Consider the following 19,111-nt stretch of genomic DNA (forward strand, 5'->3'; position numbering starts at 1 on the left):
TTTAAAATGATTTATTTATTACATAATGTCAGTATGTAATTACATGTATTTGTGCTACCAGCTTGGAATAATTGCTATAAATAAAAAAATGAATAAATAAAAATAAAAATAAAAAAATTATATATAGGCCTATATAAAATTGTGTGCGTGAAACAATGGTGAGCAGATAAAGCAGTATTTTAAACATTTTTTTTATTTTTGTTTAATTTGTGTCATTTCCATTTACAATGTTTTTTTTATATAAATGACTAATCAAATTACAAAATATATATTAAATGTATGATAGGCCTGACTCTCTTTCTCTAATTTGGACATGAAATGCAATTATAACTTGCCTTTAGCTCCGCTGCGGCGTCTGCTGGCATTTAAACAGTTGTTGTAAGAGACAGGTGAGATTGTGAGGTGAAGGACTGGACAGGTGCATTTAGCTTGCAGCTGAGGTCTGCTAAAGCTAGCCTCTTATGCTCACGGCGTGACCTACTTCTGTCCGTTTCTGAGAAAAACAGTGTCTGGAAAAGAGGAGAAAAGGAAATTTTAAAGGAGAAAGTTATTATTATTTTTTTTTACTTAAAAGCCATTAGAACTGGACACATACTGTGTGTTTGCTGCTTCATCTGCAAATTTCTAAAGCCCAGTGCCAGGACCCAAGCAATGGATTATGGGAGTTGCCAGCGCTCTTATGAAAGAACGTCACATGCTGCTTACTAAGGGCGGAAGAGTCCGTGTCTCTTGAACAGATGTTGTTTAATAGGGGCTTAGCTTCTGTAAACACGTCCTCTGGCCGCAAAGTGCGTCTATTGAGTCGTTTGCATTGGACTGATGTGTAGACGCTTCCACTGCTGTGTGTTTATCTCATCCTAATGTGGGTTTCGCAGTAAGAACAGCAAAAAAAGAGAGCTATGCGCTCAGAGAGGAAGATAACAGAGGTACTGGACAACAGAGGGCTAAATCAGCTGCATAATATGGGCAGTATCTCATTCTGCAAAGCTTGTATAACAAGCCAAAGCCTCCAAACGGGTTCTTGACATAATTGAAGCTTGTTTCAATTTTTGGGACTTGTTGTGTGTGCTGTTGGAAACACATTAAAATGAAAAATGGCTCTCAAGCTAACTCGACAATTGATGAAGGTGCATTATTATGAGAGGAATAAACAAAAGCTCTTAAAGGGATAATTCACTCAGAAATGAAAATCTGTCCAATTTTTGGGACTTGTTGTGTGTGCTGTTGGAAAACACATTAAAATGAAAAATGGCTCTCAAGCTAACTCGACAATTGATGAAGGTGCATTATTATGAGAGGAATAAACAAAAGCTCTTAAAGGGATAGTTCACTCATTAATGAATATCTGTCATGATTTACTCTTTATTCTGCAGAACACAAGCAGCATTATTTAGGGCAATATGGATCACTTTTATGTTTTTTTTTTATTTTTATAAATTCACAAAAGAAACACTAGGGTGCACATAAATGACATAATTTTTTATTTTGGGTGAACTATTCCTTAAAGTACTTACGTTGTCCTGTGCTCATATTTTCCATTGCATCAAGCTGTGGTGCTCATATGGGTGACATGAGTTCAAATCCAGCTGGCAACACTTCCTGATATCCATCCCCTCCATTATTTCTTGTGCCAAAAATGACTACAATGCAAAGAAAGACAAATTTAGTGAAGTACTAAAGAACTGCTGTCAATACAGTAAAACACGTCTTTGATTGTCTCCTACTTCGTCTACTGTTTAAGGCCCAAACTATGCTACGTTTTTGAAAGCGCACATTAGCGTAAGTGTATAGTCGAAGACGTAGTCTTTCAAAGTATACTTTATTAGATAGTGTGCTCAAATGCAGGCGGTCGACACGTGTGCTCATGCGCGCAAGTTATGACCGATAAATATGTCTTTGTACTGTAGTTAAACTAAAGTTGCGACTATCTAACTCGCTCTCTCACGCTTGTCGATGTGGGCGTCTGTTTTTATTATTTCAGACTCCGGTATTTTGCTGCTGTTTTTGTTCCGCCTCTTTAGTTTCATTTTCTACTGAGATACAATGGCTTGGGCCAGTGTTGCCACCTTGGTGATTTGCGATAAACTCAATGCGCGTGTGCGACTTGGGCATACAAAGTACGCTTGGTTAGAAAAATCAGGTTGTAAGCATACAGTACGTGCATACTATTCTAGTGACAAAATTAGCGTCACATGCACTGTAAACGGATGCTCGCGTACGCGTAAAAAACGAAGTACAACTCTGCAAATGACGCTTCAATAAACTCCGCCCCTTGGTAACTGTAGCTTATTAAGACAGGCTTTATGGAACATCCTATGAGAACGAATGAATAGCAATGAGTAGTAAATAATAGAAGATTTGTAAGCAACACAGTTTCTGTGGTAACAGTTGCTAAGTAATGCTTTTAAAGAGATGATGATGTCATGTCATTCCAAACCAGTTTTGTCTCTACACTCTTAAAAAACAAAGGTTCTTTTTGGCATTGATGGTTCAATGAAGAACCTTCAACATCCATGGAACCTTTCCATTCCACAATATTGGAAAAATGCTCTTCTCGAAGAACATTAAAATATTCTTCATCCTAAGAAAAACATGGTTCTTTTAAGAATGGTTCTCTGAAAGGTTCTTTGGGCGAACTAAAATTGGTTCCTTTTGGAGCCTTTATTATTAAGATTGTAAAATGGAAGTCAGTAGGAAGAAATGCATGCATAAGTAATGCCAGAATTTCCATTTTTGGTTGAACCATCCCTTGAACGTGGGGCTTGATCTCCAAAAACGCTGAAATGTTTTGACCCCCACACAAAAGCAGACGTCTCAGAGGTGATTGCCGACATGCATCCCTACGTTCATCCTCCAAAGGGAGCTCATTATGTGGCTGTTGAGCATCATCTCCTGTTCCATGTCTAATCTGGGCCACTGCAGCTTCTCATATTCCAGCTTCTTCAGCGGAAGAGTCTTCTTCGCACCCGCTCCTGACGAAGGGTGGCTGCTATCCAGGGCTCTAACAGGAACAGAAATGAATAGATTAAATACTGCACGAGTTCGACAGAACCTGCTCTACTGTGTTTATCCCACTTCCACATGCAATAAACAAGCTGCACTTTTGAATTTACGCTTGAGAATGGTATTAAATAAATGAATAAATTAAATCATTCTCATCCAAATAAATACATTTGGAAATGCATGAAATTACTCTTGGAAATGACAACACGGCTCCCTCTGTTTGCCACAGTGTGGATAGAGACAGACAGTGACCCACTTATAGTACATTGAAAACCATGCATCACACATTTGCATACAGAGTCCGAAATGAACACTTACCAAGTGCCAAATGTGAGTAAAATGTTGGAGATGGTCATAATTTAAAAAGAAAATGTCACGATATATTTGCTTTCAATCCATTTCAAGCATGTTTATTGATTATAATCCGAATCTTGATTGTATTGTTCACATTATATAATCTGAATCTTGCTTATATTGTTCACATTCAACCACTACAATGAAATTCTGTGGAATGAGATCACATATGCAAACACTGAGGACGTCATGGCAGATGTCCAAACCGTCATGGATTTGTTTGTTTGTGTCAGAAAGCGAGTGTGTACTAGTTCCAGGAGCTGAGGGAGTGTGTTCATGAGTGTTAAAGATAAAGGTACGGTGTGTGACGGATGTGTTTGGACGCTGTTGTGGCCAGGATGTGATGAACAAGCGCTGAGATCAGCATGTTAGGATGTCCACTAATCCTAACATGTTTGATCTTCTCCTCCAACCAGCTTGACTCAAGGACACACACACACACACAGGTTTGTTTTTCTGAAAAGTGGGGACATCCCATAGGCGTAATGGTTTTTATACTGTACAAACTGTATGTGCTATTGCCCTACACCAACCCTACCCCTAAACCTACCCCTCACAGGAAACTTTGTGCTATTTCAGACTTTCAATACACTCCATTCTGTGTGATTTATAAGCGTTTTGAAAAGTGGGGACATGGGGTAATGTCCTGAAAAGTCAACTTCTCCTTGTAATACCTATGTCATACCATTGTCATTATACAAATGTATGCACACACACACACACACGTGGATGCCATTTGATTCATGAATTAATCTTTTAAATCTGTTCACCAAAAAGATTCATTCAGATTTGTTCATCACCAGTTGGTAATGACAAATGATAGCCTTCGAGTGATTCACTAAATCTTTCACTCAAACGATTCTTTAAAAAAAACATATTTCTTGACAGAAACAAATTAACTACAGTAAATATTGCAAATAATGGAGTGAACAAAAAATATGAGTAAGTATATGGAATGATTCGTTTACTTAAAATATTATTTCAAAAACAGTTTTGTTAGCAAATAAAACCCCACTAACGGATTCCTCCTCACATATGCTCTCTCTTTTTTAAAGCTTTTGATTGACAGCAGTGTTTAGCGAAGCTTTATATAGCCTGTGCTTTATTTGACCTCAGTCCCAGCGGGATGGTTCGCTTGTCAGCTTGATGCGCGAGTAAACTTCTGTTTATGATGTTTTCCGTATGTGCATTTGTTTTGTGGTTTTGTGGCTTATGCTTGCAGAGAACATGTCACGGGTTTCTAGGATGCGGCAGCAATCAGAAACGTGACACTCATTTATAGGAAAAGGACGTACACTACCGGCCAGAAGTTTGGAATGATTACATTTTGAAAAAAGACTTATGGTTACCAAGGCTTCATTTATTTCAAATATGATCAAATATCAATACTGTGAAATGTTATTACAAGTTAAAATAACTGTTTACTATTTGAATATATTTGCTAAAATGCTGTGATAGCAAAACTAAATTTTCAGCAAATATTACTAGAGTTTTCATGATACATGAGTTTAATATGCTTAATATTTTGTGAAAACCATGTACCCTACCATTCAAAAGGTTAGGGTAAGTAACAAAAAATAAAAGAAAGAAAGAAAGAAAGAGATTTATAATGTTACAGCAAATTTCCATTTGAAATATTTTGTTCATTTGAACTTTCTGTTCATCAAAGATAAAAGAGAAAGTATCATGGTTTCCACAAAAAGCAGCACAACTGTTTTTAATATTGATAATAATCATAAGAAATGTTTCTTGAACAACAAATCAGCATATTATAATGATTTCTGAAGGATCATGTGACACTGAAGACTGGAATAATGGTGCTGAAAATTCAGCTTTGCATCACAGAGATAAATTACATTTGAAAATATATTTAAAATAGAAAATAGTTATTTTAAATTGTAATAATATTTGGCAATATTACTGTTTCCTGTATTTTTTTATCAAATAAAATGCAGCCTTGGTGAGCATGCATGCATAAATAAATAAATAAATAATATTCCAAACCTTTGACTAATAGTGTACACATAGAATATGGTAAGTCATATGGGTTTGGAACTATATGAATTAAATATTTATTTTCGTGTGAACTGTTGCTTTTTAAGTCTTTAATTCCACTACTTGAAAAAATACATCACATCAGTAATCCTGTACATTGTTCTCCACCGTCAATATGATGTGTACGATGACAGATCAATATCTGGCCATTACTCTGAATCCAGAAATTGAGCTTGTGTTTCATGCACAAGTGCTTTGATTATAATTCTAATTAAAGTAAGTTAATCAGCGTATAGGGACACGACGACCTAGTGTGCATGTAATTCAGTAACACAAGTTTCACTGCACGAGTATCGCTAGCAGTTAAATCAATGTCATCTTTGCTTTGTGTCGCTTCATCCGGATGGGCTATCAGGTTCATCTGCACACAAAAATATAAATGCAAACAGGCAGAAACTGACGTCGACAGTCAAATAAAACGAAGTTGAAAAAATACATCACATCAATAATCCTGTACATTGTTCTCCACCGTCAATATGATGTGTACGATGACAGATCAATATCTGGCCATTACTCTGAATCCAGAAACTGAGCTTGTGTTTCATGCACAAGTGCTTTGATTATAATTCTAATTAAAGTAAGTTAATCAGCGTATAGGGACACGACGACCTAGTGTGCATGTAATTCAGTAACACAAGTTTCACTGCACGAGTATCGCTAGCAGTTAAATCAATGTCATCTTTGCTTTGTGTCGCTTCATCCGGATGGGCTATCAGGTTCATCTGCACACAAAAATATAAATGCAAACAGGCAGAAACTGACGTCGACAGTCAAATAAAACGAAGTGACAGCATAATAGAGAAGTGAGAGACAAGGAAGTTATGAAAGAGAACAAGCTGGCATTTGTTATGTCTGAATTACGCCAAGATTGCAAAGAGAGATGGAGCGCAGAGATATTCATAGAGCCGAGAAAGTGGGAGGGAGGCAGGAAACTCTATTGTGCTCACTTTAACAAGACAAGGGAAGAATAAAACGGAGGAAAGGGTGAATGCAATGGCCTAAAATTTGCCAACCCACTGTCACTTCTCTAGTCAGGCCCAGTATTTATCGCTTTTCCCTTTGCGTGACTCATCATACCGATCGAGGCGTTGATTTGACAAAAGCTATTGAAGTCATTTCAAGTCACGCTTTCTTTCCCAGTTTGGCACTTTTTGGGGAGAGACGAGCGCGGATGACAGTCAATCAATTGCGAAACGCTAGCCGAAGTGACGTTTTTCTGTTGTTACATGACCCCCCTAGGATATGACTTGTTCTTTGTTTCGCTATCATTTATCATTCAGCTCACTCTGCGTGAGCGTTTTGTTCATTTGGACGCGTTCGCTTCTTGTATCTGCTGTTTAGAACAGAGCACTCGCAATTTCATGTAATTGTAATCTAATAAAGAGATGGATCTCTCCGTCTTCTCTTTCTGCTGTGACTCAGATGTGTTTCATGAGATCCACTCACATCTTTGCACCTTCCAATCTGTTAATGCACTTGCAGGAAGTGTCGTGTTTGGATCATGACACCGAATTGTCCAAATCATGAGTTGTGAAAGGGCTTTAGTGCCCACGCCACACTAGTGAGTCTTATATAAACATGAGTGCAAATTTTGATAATAAATATGATAAAAAATCTTTTGTCTCCCACACTCAAGTGCACCATTCACTTAACCTTGTGTTGGTGGTCCTGTGAAGCTCCAAATTCACACTCAACTTAAACCTTATTTGCTTTATTAGTACTTTTACTTAATTGCTGGTCGTGTATTCCAAAGACCACCCATATTAAACAGATATTAAATCAGATACTGATCATTAATGTAATGGAAATTAACCAATAAAAAAAAAAAAAATAATAATAATAAAATAAAATAGAAACGGGCATGCAAAATTAAGACATAAAAAATATACAAAATGTATAAGTTTAAAAAAAGTAAACAAATACCTGCCAATAACTGATATGGTACTGATATATTGTGCATTTCTACCAAACATGAAACATATTTTGGTTGAAGCCATAGTGTAAAAAGTAGTACACTTAAAAATAATAAAATAAAATGAAATTAAGAAATATAAAAAATATATTTTTATGAGTAAATAAATACCACTAACTGATATGGCACCGATGGGACACTTGCTCACAATGAACAAAACAAAACAAAACAAAACAAAACAAAAAATAAAATAAAATAAAATAAAATAAAATAAAATAAAATAAAATAAAATAAAATAAAATAAAATAAAATAAAATAAAATAAAATAAAATAAAATAAAATAAAATAAAATAAAATAAAATAAAATAAAATAAAATAAAATAAAATAAAAAATAACTAAATGTAAAAATAGAACAAATAGCATGCAGAATAAAACAATATGAAAAACATCTTTATTTTCAAATTAATAAATAAATAAATCAATATAACTGGTATAGTACCAGTGTATAATGCATCTCTACTAAATAAATTTGATTTACCAAAATATTTGCAAAATATTGGCAAGTTTTACACTTGCTTACAATGTATAAAAAAAAACAAACATAAAATGACAAAATAAATATAAATATATGCAAATGTGGTAAAAAAAAAAAAAAACTTGCTCTAAAACATGGTGAAAATTAGTACAATTGCTTACAATGTACAATGTATACAAGCTGTTGGTTTGATATTATGAATGACCTAAAGTTAATAAGAATTGTGTTTACTGAGAAGAAAATTTAAATATCAATATTTGCATTAGAGAAGAGAGTGAAGAAAACAGTTTTTGTTATTTCAGAGGCAGTTCTTTATAAGAACAGACAGCGTCCTGATCTCTCATACACAAATATTCAAACAGACACTTGGCAGCACCTTCCTATAAACAGCACCATGGCTCCAAATTACATAAGCGATTCCAAGAAGAGAAAGAAAGAGAAAGAACTGTAAGAGCATTTTTAAGCTTTGTGCTTTCCTCATCTGGCTAAGCTTTAACCAAATTATCCTAATGAGCTCCGCCAAAAAATCAAATCTCTCAATCTTCCTCTTTCCCCCAGCCCATTATGCACCTTTCCAACCTGCCCAATTCACTCAGAGTTCATTTATTGCTACGATTTGTCGAAAAGGCTTTTTCAAAATCAATTATCTATTTACCCTGCACTCTCATTGGAATAAAGGCTTGTTAGATGCAGTTCCCGTCACTGCCATCGGTGTTGGAAATGGAGCTAATGAATGCTAATGCATGCTAATAAATGCTAAATGGGCCGATCTATTAGAGACCAGGCAGCAGTGGCTAGTGACACCATCCTCACACAAAATAAGACACAAATGCATAGAGGCCACGCACATTATCTGTAACCCTAAACACATGCTATTAGTTTTACAATAATGACCAGAATTACTCAGCGAACAGATGAATGGGTGGTATTGTGTAGTGGTTAAGGAGATGGGCCGAGCTACAACAAATATGACAACAAAATATTTAAAATTGTCATTTTAGATAAAGACTAAATGACAAATTAGTTTTCTGTAAGCATGGAGTTCAACATTATATAGGGACAATTGTGTCATCATTAACACCACATTGCTAAAATTCACCTAAACGTATAAAATGATGTGGAAGTTGAAACTCTAAAGACAACATGCTACTCAAAATAAGGTAGTTGAACTAAAATATGGTTGAAAACATAATGGAAAATTGTTTAGCAGATTGTTTTTGAGCGGGTTCATTTACATGAAAAACCCAAATGAATCGAATCACTAAAATGAAGCAGAATTCCCAAAAATAAATATTGTTAATGATTACAGGTCGATGTAAACTCAATACTCTATGCATAGGAAAACCGCTTAACCCAGCCTAAGATGGTTTTCTGGTCTTATTTGGGTCTCCTAGTCTAGTCAGGTTGATCTGTTTGATAATTTGAACATCATTCAAATTATGTTTATCACACCAGATTTTTCAACTGAACATTTATCTAGGTGTGAGCAGGCCTTTAGCAGGCTAGCAAAACCAACTGAGCCAGGCTGGGAGAATCTCTTAAACTTGTTAAGACCAACAAACCACTGTAGGCTGGTTTAAATGTGACAAAAACCAATAGCATTTTAACCTACCCTGCTAATTGTCTAGAAAATTAGTTTACTAGAAAAGTTACTAAGTTTAAAAAAGCTAATATTATGCTACTGTAAAATGTAGCTAAGTTAGCCTAGCATCTTTACTTATAGTGAGAAAATGTAAGCGCATGGTAAACCCAGCACTCATAAATGTGACAAAAACAATAGCTTTTTAAGCTAACCTGCTAATTGTCTAGAAACGTAGTTTGTTGCTGTAATAGCTAAGTTACTATGAAAACAGTTTAGTTAATATGACGCTACTGTAAAATGTAGCTAAGTTATCGTAGCATCTGTACTTTTGGTGAGCTGAGCAGCTGATATTCACAGACGATTCCAAAAGCATAAATCCTGCACACAGACACACAAAACAAACAAGTACAACTGTTTGCTAACCGCTATGTCAATGTACGCCGAGGGTCTGTTGTTGCCGAGTAAACCCTGCACTCTCTATGCGTGTAGGCCACATAGATCAGCCTCGTGCAGTGTCTTAAAAAGCCGTAGTGAAATATGAGGGAATCTTCTGCTTGCGCTGATGAATGAGCTTGCCGCTATTATTGAGGTCCTGCTCCGCTGTTCCCCTCCACAGAACGCAGGCTTGTGTACCCAGCACAGCGGATCATTGGCAAATTTAATTACCTTTCTGAGAGCTCTTCAATCACACGGATTAGTGTGTGTGTGTGTGTGTATGTGTGTCTGTGGGGGAACAGAGAGAGAGAATGACAGAAGTGAACTTGCAAGTGTATATTTTTAGAAGGTGTGTGTGACACTGTGGAGGCAACTATTCCTGTGGACGCAATGAAAAACTCCTCGCTGCTCTAATAAAGTCTCACAGAGCAACATTCCCAGAGGCTCTCTGACTGATCCAGTGCTTGTGATGGTGATTCACTCTAAATCCATAAGTTTTTAACTACTGTTGAGATTTAATATAGCCTGAGGTCACTGGTAATATGTACGACCAAACACATGTGAAATCTCAGAAACTCAACAGAAAGTGACTCATATTTCCACTCATTAAGTTGTACATATCACACATCCCATGTGTTTTCTTTATTAAATATTTTGGCTGATTTAATTATGCGTTCAATTACCAAGTGAAGTACTTTCAAATAAAAATTATTATAATCCCACACTTCTTCCCCCCAAATATAACAGTAGCTAATTATGCTGCCTTCACGTGCTATCGCAAATTTCCTATTACCCACTTGTGAAGTCGTGATTGCGAACTTGTCGCATTCAAGTGCTTTGTTATCAGGAAGAATAAAATGTAGCATCCCATTGGTCGACAACTACATAAACTTGCACCGCGCTAGATAGTCAGCTTGCTGACAATTCTGGAATTTCGGTGAAATACATGCTTATTTCAATGTTTATAAAACATACAATATGCTTCAAATGATTGTTCATATATAGCCTATAAACACTACTTTAGCGACAAAGTGATGTAGTTGTTATGGAAATAACTAATAAAGAATAGCATTGACAGCAGCAATGGTTGTCCCCTCCACCATGTTTAAAGTTTATGTCCCGTCCAACTCAGAAACTCGGGTATCAAAATTATTATTGTTTCCCAGTAGTAAATACGACTTGAGAGGCCGTTCACATCCAATTTCTGATTAGGAAACTTGTATTTACAATAATTTCAATATCACGTGAAGGCAGCATTAAAGTCTGTTAAAGTACTACTAAACAAACAAGCAAAAATCTAATCATTTTTGAAAATTTTCGCAAACCTAGTCTGACTAATATTTTTAACAAATTAGATAAAATATACATTTAAACCAAATAACCTAATAATTAAAAAAATTTAATAATAAGCATAAAATATATTTGTATTTTTTTCTACATTTAATCATTGTTTCGTATAAAGCTACTTAAACTACTACTGTACAGAAAAATGACTTAACTGTCATGCTGTGTTCTGGTCCTTTTGATACAGAGAGGATTTTCTTTTTCCTGAACATGCTTACAGAGGGTATAACAACTTCCCAGGGGAAAAAAATAAATAAATAAAAACTTTTTTTTGTACTTTTTTGGGGGATTTTTTTCCCTCCCACCTTTTTACACAACCTACAAAAATTGTGTATAATTGTCTTATGCTATATTATGACTAAATATCGTAGGCCTCATTGATCTGAGTCTATGCACCTCAGTTTTTGAGTGAACATGCAGGTTATTTTGTTCAGATAGTCTGGTGTCTATGCATGAATGTGTGTGTGTGGTTAATAAATTCCAGGATTCTGAAGGGCATCTTCCTCTTTAAGCATGAGAGTGAAAAGTGTTTCTCTTTGGCACATGTCCTTGCTTTAGTGAGACGTGGTTCTCTGTCTGAAGACCTTTATAAACAGCTTACGAGCGCATTTCTCATGTCTCTCAAATATCCCCCTCAGTTCACACACACACACACACACACACCTCGTCTCTTCCTTTTTAAACTGTTCCGGTGTCCATCTCACTCTGTTGTGTTCTGTTCCTGCCTTTGTTCTTCCTTTTCATGTGCTTTTTTTTTCTCTTTCTGTCCTCTGATACTTGGTTCAGAGTGCCGGTCACATCGGCTTTTCTAATTACAGTTGTGACAGAGAAAGAAAAGCCACCTCGTAATCAGTCCCAGGTAAGAGGGATGATGGGAAATGGAGTCCGAATGGAAGATCGCTAATACTCTGGGGACAGCTCCCTCTGGTGGTGCGGAGGAGGCGGTACGGGAGCCTCCTCTGTAACACCTTTCTTGTACCTCGTCTATTCCCCTTTAAACTGTTCCGGTGTCCATCTCATTCTGTTGTGTTCTGTTCCTGCCTTTGTTCATCCTTTTCTTCTTTTCATGTGCTGTTTTTCTCTCTTTCCGTCCTCTGATCCTCGGTTCAGAGTGCCGGTCACATCGGCTTTTCTAATTACAGTTCTGACAGAGAAAGAAAAGCCACCTCATTTTCTTTCACTTTTTCACTCCCTGTCCTTAGAGGATCTGGATCCCTGTTTGGCAAAAAAAAAGAAAAAAGGTCATAACGGTGTAAGGTGGTCAGGCTGGTTTTGGTAGCTCATTTGTTGCAAACCAAACCAACTTGACCAAAATGGTCTGTCAGCTGAAAACCACTTAGTCCAGATAATCAACCATCTAGACCAGCAAAACCTGGAATTTCCAGCATGAATCTGATCAGGACTGACAGCACTGACTTTTCATTTATGTGGGTTTTATCAACATGCCAACGCGTAAAAGAATAATTCACTCACAAGTAAAAATACTGTCATCTTTACTCACCCTCATGTCATTTCGACTTCATATTTTCTTTATTCTCTGAAACACAAGGAGTTTTTTTGCTAATTCATGCTCTTCTGTGTGCACTGCTTGTATGTGTAACTCCTTCTCAGCTGCTTTTTTCCCCATGTCCCCGAGCTTTGCTGTGAAAGCATTCTGGTGTGAAATGGCCAACAGGAGAGAGATATTAATCCAGCAGCTCTCATCTCAGGTACTAAAGTGAGAAGCTCACCAGCACTGTGCTAACATTAGGATATTTTGGTTCTTCAGGGTTCATCTCGTTCTGCTGGTTTATGTCTAATATTACAATTAAATTCAGTTCAATTCAAGTTTATTTGTATAGTGCTTTTCACGATACAAATCGTTGCAAAGCAACTTTACAGCAAATTAAGTTTCTACAATATTTAGTGGTAGCTTATCAGTGGTGACTGTCAGTTAATGTACATATGGCAGAAATGTACGGAAAAATCAATTAAAGACGTAATCAAACAGACGATGAACTCATTTTATCAAAACCTTTACTCTGAAAAGAAAAAAGATGAGAGAGTTATGGGTGATTTCCTTTTTAAAAGTGTTGTTGAACAAAATTTTTCAACTGCGATGGATAAAGAGTTCACGATTAACGACCTTACAAAAGCATTAAAGAGTATGAAAAGTAATAAAAGTCCAGGTGTAGAAGGCCTGCCTAAAGAATTTTATGAAAAATTTTGGGAGGAGTTAAGTGAGACAATGCTGAAAATGTTTAAAGAAAGTTTTAGTCTAGGTGTACTTCCCCCAACATTGAGAGAGGGTATTGTCACTTTGTTATTCAAAAAGGGAGATAAATCTGATCTAAAGAATTGGCGCCCTTTGTCCTTACTGGGCACTGATGTGAAGATATTGTCAAAAGCGATTTTTTTTAGACTCCAACCCAGTATGGAAAGTTTAATCGGGAAGGAACAAACATGCGGGGTAAAAGGTAGATCCTTACATCAGAATTTGTCTTTAATAAGAGATACGTTCCTTTACACACAGGATCGAAAATTACCTTTATGTGTTGTGGGATTAGACTTAGAAAAGGCTTTCGATAGCATAGATCACATTTTCTTACGTAAAATGTTACAGAGTTATGGTTTTGGGGAATCAATTCTTAGATGGATCAATTTATTATACACTGGATGCCAGAGTTGCATATTGGTGAATGGCCATCTAACACCACCTGTTACTGTCCGTTCAGGAGTGAGACAGGGATGTGGTTTATCTCCTTTACTCTTTGTATTAGCCATAGAACCATTAGCCCAAGCTATTAGGCAGAGTGCTGAATTAAAAGGATTATTAATACCAGGGAGCTTAGGTAAGGAAGCAAAATTGTCACTTTATATGGACGATATCACCCTGTTACTTTCGAATAACCATTCAGTAGAAAGAGCATTACAGTTATGTGAGCTTTTTACATTGGCGACTGGTATGAAAATCAATAAAAGTAAAAGTGAGATTTTATACTTAAATTGGACGGAACCCAAATTTAATTTTGGATTGAAAATCCAAGACAAAGCCATTAAAATATTAGGGATGGTGTGGTGTAGAGATATGGAAGAAAGGAACTGGAATCCCAGATTACAGCAAATAGAGTGGAAAATAAAACAGTGGGAGGAAAGAAATCTCAGTTTTCAATTCAATTCAAGTTTATTTGTATAGTGCTTTTCACGATACAAATCGTTGCAATGCAACTTTACAGCAAATTAAGTTTCTGCAATATTTAGTGGTAGCTTATCAGTGGTGACTGTCAGTTAATGTACATATGGCAGAAATGTACGGAAAAATCAATTAAAGACGTAATCAAACAGACGATGAACACTATTAACAGCAATTATTCTATGATGCAATCAAACTTATAGCAAAATTTGGTAGTTCTGTAAGTTGTTTCAGGGTTGGCATCATCTGAGGTCCTCAACATTACATACAACATATTACAACAGGATCTAATTAGTATTGTTTGGTATTTGAACATAAAGTAGGGTTCTAGCACACATACAGTACATTTTTGACAGTAAATGTATTGACAGCATCTAACAATGCAATCCCTGATCTAATTTTTATATATTTTGTATGTTTCTGAAAGGCTTATGCTCCCTAAGGTGACTTTTATTTGATAAAAAAAAGTAAAAACAGTAATATTGTGAAATAATATAACAGTTTAAAATAACTTTTAATACTGTATTTTCTACATGAATAAGTGCTCAAATGTAATTACTCCTGTCTTCAGTGTCACATGATATTTCAGAAATCATTCTAATGTGCTGATTTTGTGCTCAATTATTAGCAATTATTGTTGATGCTCAATTATTAAAAATGGTTCTTCTTATTGTTATTTAAATGTTTTATTAAAATGCTTTAAATGTTTACATTTTATAAATATTTTTATGCTTTAAATGTTTTTTGAAGTTTTAACTCATTGTTTTTGCTACTTTGCTATTTGCTATTTTTGTGGAAACATTTATTTTAAGAATAAAACGTTCAATTACCAGCATATAATTTGTAACATTTTAAATGTCTTTACTGATCAATTTTGATCAATTTAATGCATCCTTGCTGAATAGAAGTATTAATTTCCTTTTTTGTTGATGTAAATCTTACTTTAGACTTTTGAATCGTACCTTATCATGTTTCCACAAAAATATTAAGCAGCAAAATTGCTTTTTAAACATTGATAATAATTATAAATGTTTCTTAGGAACCAGCATATTAGAATGATTTCTGATGTGACAGTTATTTTAAATTGTAACAATATTTCACAATATTACTGTATTTATCAGATAAATGCAGCCTTGGTAAGTATGAATAGTGAATGGAATTGAATTTTTGTAGAAACCGTGATACATTTTCAATATTCTTTGTTGAATAGAAAGTTCAAAAGTTACAAGTTTTGATCAGTATGAATACATACTAATACTACTATCATTATGCTTCTTTTTGCTGTGATCTTAAAGTCAAAAAGTAGTCATTTATTTTTCATATCCTATTTTTCCTGTGGCATGATACCTATTACCTTGTGTGATATCATCCCCCCGCAGCAATTTCTATACATATTCATGTAGTCAGTCACGCTAATCAGTTCATTACTTGGGAGGAATATTCATGCCTGATATAAATATTTATAGCGTTCGAACTAGAGTAGGACAGTTAGCAGGTGCAGACAGAAGTACATTAATGTAATGCCATGTGACATTTTACACCAATGACTCAATGAATTCAAGTATAATTTTCATAGTGCTTGCAAGCACATAAAATTTTCCCCTCTTGTTCTCTCTCTCGTCTCATGCACACACACATTGATAACCTATAACCAATGTCAAGCTTCATTAGGAAGCCATTTGTATGCCCACGGGACTGACTTCCTGTCGTATTACTATTTTATTGTAATATAAATAAATTTAAATACAGTTGTAAATAAAACAGATTATTAGAGTAGGTTTTCAGTCTTTCTACATCAAAATTTCACATTTCATTTAAGGTTAACCCCCATTTCTTTGTAATTATTTGTGAAATTTACTAGCAATTTCTGAGTGAAAATGTCGGGACTGACTTCCCGTCTCGCGGGGCGTTCGTCTCGTCAGCCATTAATTGCGACCTCTGCTGTCGCTCATAAAAACATTATTCTCTGGCATTAGCCCCCTGCTCTCATTACAGCCGCACTGACCAATAGGTGAAGAGAAGCAGGTAGAGTGTGTGAGGACAGATTACAGTAATCTACCGTGTAGGACAGGCCAAGGAGACTCTATATTGCTTACTTTTAATAGAGTATTATATTATCATTTCAAAGGATTATTGCTTTGAAAGAAGGTCTACTATCCGCTTATGGTGGCCGACCTGCCAATCAGCAGATATTAATGTAATAATTATGTATAATTAGAATTATTATGTAAGAATAATTATGCAATACTTTTTTTAAAAGCCTGGTGTTATGTGTGCTATACTAAAGCAATAAGCTATGTTAAGTGCTAAAAACACCAACATTGTGATAAAACATTTTGACTTTTATAAAATGCAGCAACAACTACATGATAAATAATAATAATAATAATAATAATCCAAAATTCTGAAACAAGAAGTCGAAATACTTCTATTTCAAAAGCTTTTCTAATTAAGATAAGTAAGTTGATTTTCTTTTCAGGTAATTAATTATAGGATTAATTATTTCTATTTTAAAGTACAAAAAGGGAAATATTTAAATGCATATATTTAAATATAAATATTTAAATTTTATGTTTTATATTAGTTCAATGTTTTATTTTCTACATCAAAATTTCACATTTCATTTAAGGTTAACCCCCATTTCTTTGTAATTATTTGTGAAATTTACTAGCAATTTCTGAGTGAAAATGGTTTCAAAGCCCTTTTTTCCCCCAGTGTATTCCTGTTGTTGCTTTATTTCTCCAAATAAATCCTCACATAGATGTGAAAATTCAATATAAATCACCCAGCCTTATGTAGTACAATTACTGCACATTTGCTTTCTCTCTCCAACCTTCATTCACACATTATAGTCCTGTCTGAACTTTTTATAGGTGAAACACACATTTTTGTCCTTTATCAGTGAGGTACTCATAATTACCGTCTCTTTTTCAAACCAAGACATGCTGCCACAAATCACCCAGTTCTCCTGAGGATGACCAATTTAGTCTTTAACCTCTAGTCCTCATGGAGAGAAATAAAGAGGGAGGAAGAAAGAAAGAGAGGGGGAGATATGTATGAGAGGTATATATATAGAGAGAGAGAAAGAGAGTGCATGTGTGATAGAGAAGGAAAGAAGGAGAGATAGAGGGAGGCCATCTGGGAGGAGGAGGCGTAGAGGAACATGTTGTTGAGAGGGGTTTATAGCCCGCTGTCTGCGCTCAGCCTGTGCCTGCAAAAACACATCAATTATACAGTGGTGCTTTTAGACAGCTGGCCTGTGAGGAAAAAAAAACAGCAAGCATGAATATAACATAAAAGAGCGGTGTCTTTTAAAGGCCCACTGATCTCTCCTCATTGAACACAACTGAGTTATTGCCGCACTTCGTGGAATGATAGCTTCTGCCGCAGCCCCGACACCGTATTCAAGATCACATTCACCCACCATCTACTGGATAAAAAAAACCAAAAAACTTTTTAGAGCCTCGGTAGATCACATTCACTGAAATGAAGAGAGGTGTTTGAGGTACAGCGGGGTCCAAAAGTCTGAAACCACTAGAGGAAACGCTTCTGTTTTGCATTCTTTTCTATCTGAAATAATTAAACTGAAATAGATATATGTAAATATAGTGACATAATTATATAAAATATATTAATTAGAATTATATATTTATTTTTTATATATTTATAATTTATTTATAAATATTTAGCATATTTTATATTTTAATATTTGATATTTATTTTGTTTTATATATGCGCCACAGACGTCTATTTTTTATTGTATTTTTTAAATGAAAAATTATTAATTGTTTTCCATTCGAGGATATACCATAGGCTTGTACTGATTTATTATTTTTTTTTACAAAGCTAATTATAATATCTACTACTTTTTACTTTTTGTTCAACATTCTAAAACGTTCACTTTATTTCATCATTATTTATGTTTAGTTTAAATGGAACCTGTCACTGTCACTGTGGTATCAGACGGCCACTAGGTCTTTGGTCTTACTGTCCAACAGTGTTGGCATTCACTGCGGTAGGGTGACGGTAAAGGTTTCCTTTGTTCCATTAGCACGGTGTGGGCTGGTAATAGCGTGTGGAGAGTTGGCAGTTGTTTCATTGTGTTCAGTCAGCTCAGAGCTGACATTGCAGTTCAGCTGTCTTGAGAGTTTGCAGATTGTACCGGCATAATGGAAAGTCCAGTCGCTTGTCGCTCACTTATGTAAGACTGGGCCATCTGAACTGACAGTAACCACTAATGTGTACTTAAAAGCACGCCGTGAGCCAAAGTTATTGAAATGCAAATCAACGATCTGTGTCGGCTTGTTCAGAGATAAATATGTCGCGACACTGCAAAAGTTTCAAGCAGAAAGTGCTTCAATATTATTCACAAATAGCTAGGAAACAAATTTCATCTGTGAACTTCACGAAACACGCATCTGTGTGCACACCCACGCAAACTCTGATCGACCTGGGAAATAAAAGAATTAAATTGAATTAGATGAAATACTGAATAAACTACAATGCACAGAGGAAGTGTTTGGAAAGCAAGAGACAGGATTTGAACTATGGTTAAAAACAATTATATTATATTATATTATAATTAAATAATAATAATAATATAAATATTCATATTTGATATATATATATATATATATATATATATAGCATATTTGATATGTTAATGTATTATTTATGTAATATCTTAATTATTTTACATGTTAAAAAATTATATATAA

The 19,111-nt window shown here is 35.2% G+C and overlaps 1 protein-coding gene and 1 long non-coding RNA gene across 2 annotated transcripts in view; both read left to right on the plus strand.

Annotated features, from left to right (window-relative positions):
* Nucleotides 1–19,111, plus strand: part of LOC107728819 (reticulon-4 receptor-like 1) — a 110,148-nt gene that overhangs the window by 37,536 nt on the left and 53,501 nt on the right. The window lies entirely within an intron of this gene.
* Nucleotides 494–19,111, plus strand: part of LOC107728877 (uncharacterized) — a 20,442-nt gene continuing 1,824 nt past the window's right edge. The window contains exons 1-2 of the long non-coding RNA XR_001638517.1: nt 494–505; nt 10,402–10,407. This is a non-coding gene — a long non-coding RNA (uncharacterized LOC107728877). The remainder of the gene's footprint in view (nt 506–10,401; nt 10,408–19,111) is intronic.

This window comes from Sinocyclocheilus rhinocerous, unplaced genomic scaffold, assembly GCF_001515625.1.
Source record: "Sinocyclocheilus rhinocerous isolate Xijiao unplaced genomic scaffold, SAMN03320098_v1.1 scaffold397, whole genome shotgun sequence".
Lineage (NCBI taxonomy): Eukaryota > Metazoa > Chordata > Actinopteri > Cypriniformes > Cyprinidae > Sinocyclocheilus > Sinocyclocheilus rhinocerous.